We start from the raw sequence: 10082 nt of genomic DNA on the forward strand, positions 1-10082 counted from the left end.
CATGGCACAAGGACCCACACCCCCTGTCCTCCCCCGGGCCACTAGAGAGGGGCTGGCAGCACCCAGGGCAGCACAGTGAGCCCCAGCAGCACTCAAGGCATCCCATCGTTGCTCTTCTCAACGCTGGTGATCTCAGGGCAGCCAGAGGACGTCTGAGTGTCCTGAGAGCCTAGCTGTGGCTGCCAACCCCTCCCAGGGAAGCCCAAAGTAGGGAGGGCTCCCAGGTCGCTGCCTGCCAGCTCCTCTGCCAGCTCCTCCAGGCTGCTTCCCAGAGCCATGCCAGAGGAGGGGGCTCGGGCAGGGCAGGGAGGGGGGGGCTGTGGGGGAGGCTTTGTCCCTCGGGCAGGGCAGTGTGCATCAGCTGGTCAGATGCCATGGTGGTGCCTGGGAAGGTGCCCTGCTCGTGGCAGGGTGTGCTTGGCTGCCTAGGCACCAGGACATGCCTCCTCCAGCCCCTTCACACCTCCTGGCACTCCACAGCCAAGCATGGCAAGGCCACAGCCTGGCACTGGTGTGCCCAGCTCCCTTCCCCCCTGAACACCAACGTGAGAGGAAGCAGAAGCCCCAGCGTGGGGGGGAATCACTGCCCTGGAGAGGTGAATCTGTGTGCCCTAAAAGCATCACCCCCACACCCCACAGACCCACACCCCCATACACCCACAGCCTACAGACCCACACCCCCATACACCCACACCCCCATACACCCACACCCCCCATACACACACAGCCTACAGACCCACACCCCCCAGACCCACACCCCCATACACTCACACCCCCATACACCCACACCCCACAGACCCACACCCCCATACACCCACACCCCCCATACACACACAGCCTACAGACCCACACCCCCCAGACCCACACCCCCATACACTCACACCCCCCAGACCCACACCCCCATACACCCGCAGCCTACAGACCCACACCCCCATACACCCGCACCCCACAGACCCACACCCCCATATACCCACACCCCACAGACCCACAGCCTACAGACCCACACCCCCATACACCCACAGCCTACAGACCCACACCCCCATATACCCACACCCCACAGACCCACAGCCTACAGACCCACACCCCACAGACCCACACCCCCATACACCCGCACCCCACAGACCCACACCCCCACAGCTGGTTCACACCCTACAGACCCCTGCACCTCCCCAAGCTCCATCCCTTGCTGAACCCCACGCAGGCTGGGCTCAGGGGGGGAGGAGGGGGCCAGACCCCTCAGCCCCCACAACCCCTGCAGCCAGAGGTGGGGGTCCAGGAGGGGAGGAGCTTTCCTAACGTGCTTTGAAAGCCTCTTTTATCCCCAAGCAGGTGGCAAGGAAAGGTTTCAGCCTCCCCTTGCTCTCCCTTGCTGCCTTAAATGTGATTATGGGGAGCAGTTTTAATTAGCATCGACACAGCCAGGGAAATAATTAAGGGGAAAGCTGTGCTTTTTAGAGCCACTTAACCTGCCTGCCTTGCAGCCCCTGGCACAGACACAGCCTGGGCTGTGGGGAGGGCAAGGGGGGGGTTTAATCTGCTAATAAAAGTGCTGCTGGGGAGAGGTGGGGGATGGTTAATGAGAGGACGACTGCTCACAGCTGGGTCACAAGTGCAGGTCGTGCTGTGGGCAGAGGAGATAGGGGAGAAATCACTGCCAAGGAGCACAGAATCACAGCATGGGTTGGGTTGGAAGGGACTTGGAAGCTTAGCCAGTGCCAAGCCCCCCCCAGCCCCCCTCTTGCTATGGGCAGGGGCACCTCCCATCAGCCCAGGATGCTCAAGGCTGGTCCTGAACACCTCCAGGGAGGTTGTGGAGCACAGAATCACCCAACGTGATCTTTGATCACGTTGGGTGATTCTGTGCTCCACAACCTCCCTGGGCAACCTTGTGCCAGCATCTCACCACCCTCAACCTGTGCCAGCCTCTCCACAACCTCCCTGGGCAGCCTTGTGCCAGTGTCTCACCACCCTCAACCTGTGCCAGTCTCTCCACAACCTCCCTGGGCAACCTTGTGCCAGCATCTCACCACCCTCAACCTGTGCCAGCCTCTCCACAACCTCCCTGGGCAGCCTTGTGCCAGCATCTCACCACCCTCAACCTGTGCCAGTCTCTCCACAACCTCCCTGGGCAACCTTGTGCCAGCGTCTCACCACCCTCAACCTGTGCCAGTCTCTCCACAACCTCCCTGGGCAACCTTGTACCAGTGTCTCACCACCCTCAACCTGTGCCAGTCTCTCCACAACCTCCCTGGGCAACCTTGTGCCAGCATCTCACCACCCTCAACCTGTGCCAGCCTCTCCACAACCTCCCTGAGCAGCCTTGTGCCAGTGTCTCACCACCCTCAACCTGTGCCAGTCTCTCCACAACCTCCCTGGGCAACCTTGTGCCAGCATCTCACCACCCTCAACCTGTGCCAGTCTCTCCACAACCTCCCTGGGCAACCTTGTGCCAGTGTCTGCCCACACTCACTCCTAGAATCATGGCATCATCCAGGCTGGAAAACACTTTAGCCAGTGCCAACCCCCTGCTATGGGCAGGGGCACCTCCCATCAGCTCAGGATGCTCAAGACCTCATCCAACCCAGCCTTGAACACCTCCAGGGAGGTTGTGGAGCACAGAATCACCCAACGTGATCTTTGATCACGTTGGGTGATTCTGTGCTCCACAACCTCCCTGGGCAACTTTGTGCCAGTGTCTCACCACCCTCAATCTTGTGCCAGTCTCTCACCACCCTCAACCTGTGCCAGTCTCTCACCACCCTCACTGCAAAGAACCTCCTAGAACCATGGAATCATCCAAGCTGGAAAACACCTCTAAGCTCAACCAATCCAACCAGCAACCCAACCCCCACCACGGCCACTTAAACCCTGTCCCCAACTGCTTTCCTGAGCACCTCCAGGCATGGGCACTCCACCACCTCCCTGGGCAGCCTGTGCCAAGCCCTGACGGCTCTTGCAGCAAGGACGATTTTGTTCCCTGCTCTCCCGTACCCGACGGACTTGCAGCCAATCCGGTTGGGGGGGGTTTGATCGCGGCTCGCATCCCCTCCCCAGGCAAGGGGGAAGGGGTGCGGGTGGCAGCGCAGCCCTGGCCGTGCGGTGCTGCAGGGGCGGAGCGGCAGCAGCGATGGTTGCAGCGCTTCGAGCACACAGCATCTGAGCTCCCCTAAGGGTCTCCGGTCGGAAAGGCTCAGCCCTGCGCTCCGGTGCCTGCCGGTACTGGGCTCCGGGGCAGGCTGCCAGCCTGGTTGCGCTCACTCTGCAGCCGGCAAAGGCAGATCGATAGGAGCGGAGCGGAGCGGAGCCAGCGCCTGGCGCGCAGGATGCCAGCGAGACAAAGGCTGCAGGAAAGAGCCTCCCGAACACAAACACGCTCAGAGCGATCTGCCTGCTGAGCCCACGAAAGAGCCCCGGGCTCCCACGGACACCCGCGGGGGTTAACTCCAGAGTGGAGCCAGGGAGCAGAGAAAGAGATGGCAGAGCTCACAGGATGCCAGCTGTGATGGGTCAGTGCCTGGGCACAGCCTGCATGGGAGAGATGGAGAGGAGATGGAGCTGTGGGGAGAGTCCAGAGGAGGCTGCAGAGCTCAGAGCAATCTGATTGCTGCGCCCACGAAACAGCGCCGAGCTCCACGGACACCCGCGGGGGGTAACTCCAGAGTGAAGGCAGCAGAGAAAGAGAGGGCAGAGCTCACAGGGTGCCAGCTGTGATGGGTCAGTGCAGGGGCTGAGACCTGGACATGCAGATGGACCCCACTTGGGGCATCCACGGAGTGCCAAGAGAGAAAAGGTCTGCAGGAGGAACAAGCCCTGCCTGGGGCAGAGCACCTGGGGGCTGCAGCAGGGCTGGGGGGCAGGTGGGGAGCTCGGGGCTGGGGTGATTTGTTTCTCATGTTTCCTGGCCATCATCCCACCCTGTGAGGTGCAGTCAGGGAAGAGGCCACAACTGGAGTCCAGCTCTGGGCCCCCCAGCTCAGGAGAGAGAGAACTGCTGGGGAGAGTCCAGAGGAGGCTGCAGAGCTCAGAGCAATCTGCTGCTGTGGCCACGACACAGCCCCGAGCTCCACGGACACCTGTGGAGGTTACCTGCAGAGTGTAGGCAGGGAGCAAGCAGGGAAAGAGATGGCAGAGCTCCCAGGGTGCCAGCTGTGATGGGGCAGTGCATGGGCACAGCCTGCATGGGGCAGATGGGAGTGAGATGGAGCTGCTGGGGAGAGCCCAGGGGAGGCTGCAGAGCTGCTGAGGGGCCTGGAGCAGCTCTGGGAGGAGCAGAGGCTGAGAGCCCTGGGGCTGAGAGCCTGCAGAAGAGCAGCCCCAGAGGGCATCTGAGCAATGCTCAGCAAGAGCTGAAGCAGCTGTGGGGGGCAAGAGCCTGGGGCCAGACTCTGCTCAGTGGTGCCCAGGGACAGGAGAAGGGGCAGCAAGGGGCACAAAGTGTCAGGCAGGAGGTTGGCTGTGCAGAGGAGGAGCAAGTTGTTTGCTGTGAGGGTGCTGGAGGCCTGGAGCAGGCTGCCCAGAGAGGCTGTGGAGTGTCCTTGTGTGGAGAGCTTCCAACCCCCCTGGCACTGTGCTGCTGGGCAAGCTGCTGTGGGTGCCCTGCTGTAGGAGTGGGGCTGGGCTGGATGATCCCCAGAGGTCCCTTCCAAGCCCACCCTGCTGGGGCTCTGGGGCTGCGTGCCATAAGGGGTTTGGATGCCTGGAGGCAGGGATGTGGCCAGCCCAGCCCTGGGGGTCGATGTGCATTTGCCCATGGAGGAGCAGTTCTGAGTACCCACTGCAAGCAGGCAGGGCAGTGCTGATGGATCCCTGCTGCCTGCTGCCCTTACAGAGCGCTCTGCGCTGGAAGGGACCCCCAGAGCCGTCCAGCCCAAGCCCCCTGCACTCAGCAGGGACATCCTCCACCAGGGCCCAGAGCCCTCTCCAGCCTCACCTCGACTGTCTCCAGGCATGGTCCCAGATCCCCTCCCTGGGAGCACGCCCCAGGGCTGCACTGCCGCCGTGGCGCAGCGCTGAGCCTGCGGAGGAGGTGCTGGGGCGAGGCAGGAGCCAGAGCCGCGCCCAGGGGCTGCGGGGCCAGGGCTGGTTACGGAGGACAGCAGGGAGGGTCTGAGTGCCCGCAGCCAGCCTGGCCCCGGGGCGCTGCCAGGGGTGCCCTGCCCAGCAGGGGCTGCGGAGAGCAGCGCAGTGGCCAGCAGCAGGGCAGGCAGCGTCCCCCGGGGGGCACAGCTGGAGCAGTGGGGGCAGTTCTGGACCCCTCACTGCAAGAAGCACACTGAGAGGCTGCAGCAGGGCGAGAAAGCTGGGGAGGGGTCTGCAGGGCAGGGCTGGGGAGGGGCAGCCCGGGGAGCTGGGAGGGGGAAGTCTGGGGGCACAGGGGAGGGCAGGCTGCGCCAGCTGGGGGGGTTTGGGGGCACAGGGGAGGGCAGGCTGCGCCAGCTGGGGGGGTTTGGGGGCACAGGGGAGGGCAGGCTGCTGCCGTGGGGGGATTTGGGGGCACAGGGGCGGGCAGGCTGCTCCCGTGGGGGGATTTGGGGGCACAGGGGAGGGCAGGCTGCTCCCGTTGGGGTGTGTGGGGGCACAGGGGAGGGCAGGCTGCTCCCGTGGGGGTGTTTGGGGGCACAGGGGTGGGCAGGCTGCTCCCGTGGGGGTGTTTGGGGGCACAGGGGAGGGCAGGCTGCTCCCGTGGGGGAGTTTAGGGGCACAGGGGAGGGCAGGCTGCTCCCGTGGGGGGCTTTGGGGGCACAGGGGAGGGCAGGCTGCTCCCGTGGGGGTGTTTGGGGGCACAGGGGTGGGCAGGCTGCTCCCGTGGGGGTGTTTGGGGGCACAGGGGAGGGCAGGCTGCTCCCGTGGGGGAGTTTAGGGGCACAGGGGAGGGCAGGCTGCTCCCGTGGGGGGGTTTGGGGGCACAGGGGAGGGCAGGCTGCTCCCGTGGGGGTGTTTGGGGGCACAGGGGTGGGCAGGCTGCTCCCGTGGGGGTGTTTGGGGGCACAGGGGAGGGCAGGCTGCTCCCGTGGGGGGGTTTAGGGGCACAGGGGAGGGCAGGTTGCTCCCGTGGGGGGCTTTGGGGGCACAGGGGAGGCAGGCTGCTCCCGTGGGGGGGGTTATGGGCACAGGGGCGGGCAGGCTGCTCCCGTGGGTAGGTTTGGGGGCACAGGGGAGGGCAGGCTGCTCCCGTGGGTAGGTTTGGGGGCACAGGGGAGGGCAGGCTGCTCCCGAGGGGGGGTTTAGGGGCACAGGGGAGGGCAGGCTGCTCCCGTGGGTAGGTTTGGGGTCACAGGGGAGGGCAGGCTGCTCCCGTGGGGGGGTTTAGGGGCACAGGAGAGGGCAGGCTGCTCCCGTGGGGGGGTTTAGGGGCACAGGGGAGGGCAGGCTGCTCCCGTGGGGGGGGTTATGGGCACAGGGGCGGGCAGGCTGCTCCCGTGGGGCGGTTTAGGGGCACAGGGGAGGGCAGGCTGCTCCCGTGGGGGTGTTTATGGGCACAGGGGCGGGCAGGCTGCTCCCGTGGGGGGGGTTGGGGGCACAGGGGAGGGCAGGCTGCTCCCGTGGGGGTGTTTGGGGGCACAGGGGAGGGCAGGCTGCTCCCGTGGGGGTGTTTAGGGGCACAGGGGCGGGCAGGCTGCTCCCGTGGGGGGGTTTAGGGGCACAGGGGCGGGCAGGCTGCTCCCGTGGGGGGGTTTAGGGGCACAAGGGAGGGCAGGCTGCTCCCGTGGGTAGGTTTGGGGGCACAGGGGAGGGCAGGCTGCTCCCGGGGGGGGGTTTAGGGGCACAGGGGAGGGCAGGCTGCTCCCGTGGGTAGGTTTGGGGTCACAGGGGAGGGCAGGCTGCTCCCGTGGGGGGGTTTAGGGGCACAAGGGAGGGCAGGCTGCTCCCGTGGGTAGGTTTGGGGGCACAGGGGAGGGCAGGCTGCTCCCGTGGGGGGGTTTAGGGGCACAAGGGAGGGCAGGCTGCTCCCGTGGGTAGGTTTGGGGGCACAGGGGAGGGCAGGCTGCTCCCGTGGGGGGGTTTAGGGTCACAGGGGAGGGCAGGCTGCTCCCGTGGGTAGGTTTGGGGTCACAGGGGAGGGCAGGCTGCTCCCGTGGGTAGGTTTGGGGGCTCAGGGGAGGGCAGGCTGCTCCCGTGGGGGGTTTATGGGCGGGAGGTGCCGGCTGGCAGCGGCTGCTGGCTCGCTGCCTGTGTCAGACACCGGCTGCCAGCCGGGGCCGAAAGCTGCTGCGGCATGGAGCGGGGGGCGCCCCCCCCGGCGCCTCTCTGCAGTGTCCCTGGCGATGCGGCCCCGGCAGCTCCCGCGGGCAGCGCAGCGGTGCCCCCCGCGCCCCCTGCCCCCGCACGGCTGCGCCAACGGCGGCGGCGCTGGCGGCTGCGAGTGCCCTGCTCTGGCGGCCAGCGCCGGGCATGCCAAGGAAGGGGAACCCTCCCTGCTCCCTGTGCCAAGGGCTCAGCCAAGCCCAGCCCTGCCGTGCCCAGCCCTGCCCGTAGTGGGGACTCTGAGGGTGACACAAGGACGTTTAGGGGTCCCATTATCCCCCCTTACACCTGCACCCCAAAGGGCACGGTGGGCACCCCAGGCATTGCTCCCCATTACACCTGCACCCCAAAGGGCACGGTGGGCACCCCAGGCATTGCTCCCCATTACACCTGCACCCCAAAGGGCACAGTGGGCACCCCAGGCATTGCTCCCCATTACACCTGCACCCCAAAGGGCACGGTGGGCACCCCAGGCATTGCTCCCCATTACACCTGCACCCCAAAGGGCACAGTGGGCACCCCAGGCATTGCTCCCCATTACACCTGCACCCCAAAGGGCACAGTGGGCACCCCAGGCATTGCTCCCCGTTACACCTGCACCCCAAAGGGCACGGTGGGCACCCCAGGCATTGCTCCCCATTACACCTGCACCCCAAAGGGCATGGTGGGCACCCCAGGCATTGCTCCTCATTACACCTGCACCCCAAAGGGCATGGTGGGCACTCCAGGCATTGCTCCTCATTACACCTGCACCCCAAAGGGCACCGCCAACCCCAGGCATTGCTCCCCATTACACCTGCACCCCAAAGGGCACGGTGGGCACCCCAGGCATTGCTCCCCATTACACCTGCACCCCAAAGGGCACGGTGGGCACCCCAGGCATTGCTCCCCATTACACCTGCACCCCAAAGGGCACGGTGGGCACCCCAGGCATTGCTCCTCATTACACCTGCACCCCAAAGGGCACGGTGGGCACCCCAGGCATTGCTTCCCATTACACCTGCACCCCAAAGGGCACGGTGGGCACCCCAGCGTGTTGCTGGTGCCTGTGGGGACATCAGCCTGTGCCAGAGGCTCAGCCAAGCCCCAGCCCTGCCTTCAGTGGGGGACACTGAGAATGGCACAAAGACATTTAGGGGTTCCCTTGTCCCTCATTATGCCTGCACCCCACAGGACCTTGCAAAGCCCCTACCTGTGTGGCTACATCTCTGAGGATGCTCCAGGATGGGGGGGTGGGGGGGAGGTGGGGCAGTGCCCACCTTCAGTGCCAGGTTGCAGAGCTGGGGTGGGCACGGAAAGGTGGCACCTCCAAAGCACCTTGGCTCTGCTCTCAGTCCCTGTGTTCACTGACACTGAGCAGAGCAGAGGGCAGACCCCTGGGGGCTGCCAGCCCTGCCAGAGAGACTCACAGGCTGGGCTGGGCTGGAAAGGGCCTTAAAGCTCAGCCAGCTCCAACCCTGTGCCAGGGGCAGGGACACCTCCCACCAGCACAGGCTGCTCAAGGCCTGATGCAGCCTGGCCTGGAGCACCTGCAGGGAGGAGGACATCCACCCCCTGGGCAGGTCGCCTAGGGAGCTGCTGGATCTCCTCCTCTCTGGAGGTGTTCACCACCACCTTGGGCAGGCAAAACTTCATCAAGGCCTCATCCAACCTCACCTGGAACACCTCCAGGGAGGGGACAGCCACCACCTCCCTGGGCAACCTCTGCCAGTCTCTCTCCACCTTCACTCTAAAGAATCTCTTCCTCCTCTCCACTCTCCCTCTCCCCTCTCCCAGCTCAGAGCCATTCTCCCTCCTCCTGGCGCTCCCAGCCCTTGGCCAAAGTCCCTCCCCAGCTCTCCTGGAGCCTCTTTGGGCACTGGAAGGCTGCTCTGAGGTCTCTCTGGAGCTTTCTGCAGGCTGAACAGCCCCAACCCTCTCAGCCTGTCCCCACAGGGGACCACTGCTGGTGTGAAGGTGTCTGCCAGGGCTGGCATTGCAAGGGGCAAGAAAACCCCAAGCAAGCAGGGCTGGGGGAGAGGGGTTTGGAGTCAGCGAGCCTGAGGTGTTGTCCAGCCTCGATGGCTCAGTGGCTGTGAGGTTGGCTGCTCCCCAGCCGCTGCCCAGTGGCTCAGAGCAGGGCAGCTCCCAGCCAGCCCATCTGACAGCTCCTTGCTCCCTGCCAGCAGCCCCGGGCTGGCAGCTCAGCCATTAGCTGGGAGAGGCTTTCCAGCGGGAAAATCCCAGCTCGTGGTGCCCCAAGGGGCCTCTTCTGGGTTACATCCCTGCCTCTGCTGGATGTTGCTCCTGCAAGACAAAAAGAGCTCTGGCAGCTGGGGAGCCCCAGCAGCTCCAGTGGCACTGGTCCTTGCCAAGGGCTATCTGGAGCTTGTGCTGCCTTTGGGCACAGCTCTGGCATCCAAAGGAGCAGGAGATGGTGCTGGGATCTGGATGAGGAGATGCAGGGCTGTGGGGGGCACCTGCTGCCAAGTGTCTCACCCATGGCTCTCTCTGCCTCCTCGGCCAAGATGTGCCTGCCCATGGAGGGAGTTTCCAGCCCGGGGCAGGTTCCAGTGCCAGGCGGAGCTATGGGTGCCCAAGGGGTGCACCTGCTCGTGCTGGAGGTGCCTGGGTGGCTCAGGCATGGCACAACGTGCCAGCTGTGGGCACAATGTGGGTGTCAGCTGGAAAACAGGTGCCACCCAGGCTGGCAGAAATAATGCCCTTTTACCTTCCTTCTGACTCATTCTGCCCCCTCCCTCTCATCTGCCCATGGCTGCAAGGGGATGGGCAAGGGGACTGTGCTGAGCTGCTCTGTGCCTTGTGCCCACTGATGCAGCTCAGTCCCTGCTGCACTG

Source organism: Pogoniulus pusillus, chromosome 27 (genome assembly GCF_015220805.1).
Source record: "Pogoniulus pusillus isolate bPogPus1 chromosome 27, bPogPus1.pri, whole genome shotgun sequence".
NCBI classification, from domain to species: Eukaryota; Metazoa; Chordata; class Aves; order Piciformes; family Lybiidae; genus Pogoniulus; species Pogoniulus pusillus.